Source organism: Oncorhynchus gorbuscha, linkage group LG14 (genome assembly GCF_021184085.1).
Source record: "Oncorhynchus gorbuscha isolate QuinsamMale2020 ecotype Even-year linkage group LG14, OgorEven_v1.0, whole genome shotgun sequence".
Taxonomy (NCBI): domain Eukaryota; kingdom Metazoa; phylum Chordata; class Actinopteri; order Salmoniformes; family Salmonidae; genus Oncorhynchus; species Oncorhynchus gorbuscha.
In genome coordinates this window covers 83,875,869-83,878,500 of record NC_060186.1, presented here as the reverse complement: position 1 = coordinate 83,878,500, position 2,632 = coordinate 83,875,869, and positions in this window count along the sequence as shown.

Sequence of the window (2,632 nt, the reverse complement as noted above, 5' to 3'; positions counted from 1 at the left end):
TTTGACTGTTCATCATCCTATAAAGGTATATCTCTTAACAGTGAACTCCTTCAAGGCCCCGACCTGGCAAACACGCTTATAGGAGTCTTGCTAAGATTTCGGCAAGAGCACATTGCCATGATGGCAGACATCGAAGGAATGTTCCATCAAGTACGTGTCCATGAAGATTACTTAGACTTCCTGCGATTCCTATGGTGGCCGGATGGTGATACTAACAAAAGATTGGAGGAGTACAGAATGACGGTACATCTTTTTGGTGCTATATCCTCTCCAAGTTGTGCAAACTTTGCACTGCGAAGGACTGCAGAAGACAACTGTGAGAGGTACGATGAAGAGGTAATTCAAACAGTCAAGTCCAACTTCTATGTTGATGACTGCCTCAAGTCAGTGGCCACAGAAGAACAAGCCATAGCTCTCACGAAGAACCTCAGGGATGTGTGCTCTCAGGGTGGGTTCAAATTGACCAAGTGGGTCAGCAACAGCCGCACTGTGCTGGCTTCTATCCCTGATGAACACAAAGCCAAGCAGATAAAAGAACTGGACCTGGACAGAGAAAAGCTGCCTGTTGAAAGAGCACTTGGAATCCGATGGAACATTGAAAGTGATGCATTTACCTTCCGAGTCACTGTCAAGAACAGACCCCTTACAAGAAGAGGTATTCTCTCAACTGTCAGCTCTATTTATGATCCATTAGGTTTCCTCGCCCCATTTGTATTAAAGGCAAAGCAAATTCTTCAAGTGCTCTGCAAGCTGAAGTGTGGATGGGACGAAGTCATCCCTGAAGAACACTCTATTTCATGGCAGAGATGGCTCTCAGAGCTGGACCAGCTCTCCAGATTCCAGATAGACAGGTGTATGATGCCTGAGAACTTTGGTCAAGTCAAGACTGCACAGCTGCATCACTTCGGTGATGCAAGTGAACAAGGTTATGGCACGGCAAGTTACCTTAGGTTCACAAACGGTATGGAAAAGGTTCACATTGCATTCATACTGGGGAAATCAAGGGTGACTCCACTCAAGCAGATGACAATCCCCAGACTGGAACTTGCTGCAGCAACACTGGCAGTGCGAGTGGACAGGATGTTAAGGTTGGAGCTCCAGATTGAACTTGAGGAGTCAACTTTTTGGACGGACAGCCAGTCTGTGCTAAAATACATCCGCAATGATACCAAGAGATTCCATACCTTTGTGGCTAATAGGGTTGCTATGATCCGTGACCTATCGAAAGCAAAACAGTGGAGATATTTGAACTCAAAACACAACCCAGCCGATGATGCCTCAAGAGGATTACATGTTGAAATGTTCCTGAACTCAAAGAGATGGCGTAAAGGACCAGAATTCCTGGAGAAAACAGAAACTCAATGGCCGAAAGTCCCCGAGGAGATTGGCTCCATCCCTCCGGATGATCCAGAGGTGAGAAAAGACGTAATCATAAACCATACAAGTGTGGAAGAAAAGAGTCCAACCAGCAAACTGATTGAGTACTATTCAACATGGAACAGCTTGAAGAAAGCAGTTGCCTGGATGCTGAAACTGAAGAAACGTCTCCTACAGTTAAGCCAGAAAAGGAAAATTCTCTCTCAAACCGATCCAAGACCAGATCAGAGTCTGACAAACTCACTGAAGGAACAAATTGACAAGTTCAAACTGACGTTTGGAAAAGAAAGTCTGTCTGTGGACGACCTAGATGAAGCAGAAAAGGTCATCATTCGATTTGAACAACGGCATCACTTTAAACAAGAAATTGCACTAGTTGTGAAAGGAAAACAATGTGCCAAGAGAAGTGGCTCAATCTGTAAGCTTGATCCAATTGTTGACAATGGGATTCTGAGAGTAGGAGGAAGGTTAATCAAAGCTGCTATGCCTACGGAACTAAAGAATCCTATGATCCTGCCCAAAGACTCTTACATCTCTAGACTGATCTTACTCCACATCCATGAGCAGGTTGGCCACTCTGGGAGAGGTCACATGCTTTCTAGACTTCGCCAGCGATATTGGATACCCTGTGCCAACTCTTTAGCAAGGAAGATCCTTAAGAGCTGTGTCTTTTGCAGGCGGATGCAAGCTAGAGCTGGAGAACAGAAGATGGCCGACCTTCCACAAGATCGGGTGTCACCTGATTTGCCGCCTTTCACCCATGTGGGCATAGATTACTTCGGCCCCATAGAGGTGAAGCGAGGCCGCGTTCATGTGAAGCGTTATGGTGTGATCTTTACTTGCCTCGTGAGTCGAGCTGTCCATCTAGAAGTTGCTAGTTATCTGGATACTGATTCCTGCATCAATGCCCTGCGCAGGTTCATCTGTCGAAGGGGCCCAGTAACAAGTATCAGAACAGACAATGGCACCAACTTTGTTGGAACACACAGAGAGCTAGGTGAAGCTATGAAAGAGCTGGATCACAACAAGATTCAAAAAGAATTACTGATGGAAGGAGTGACATGGTCATTCAACCCTCCCTCTGGAGCCCACCATGGGGGGTATGGGAGAGGTTGATCCGACTGGTGAAAAGATCCTCTATTCAGTCCTTAAAGAGCAAGTACTGGATGATGAGTCTTTGCAGACAGCCTTGTGTGAAGTTGAGGCGATTATGAACGACAGACCAATCACTACTGTAACAAATGACCCTAATGAT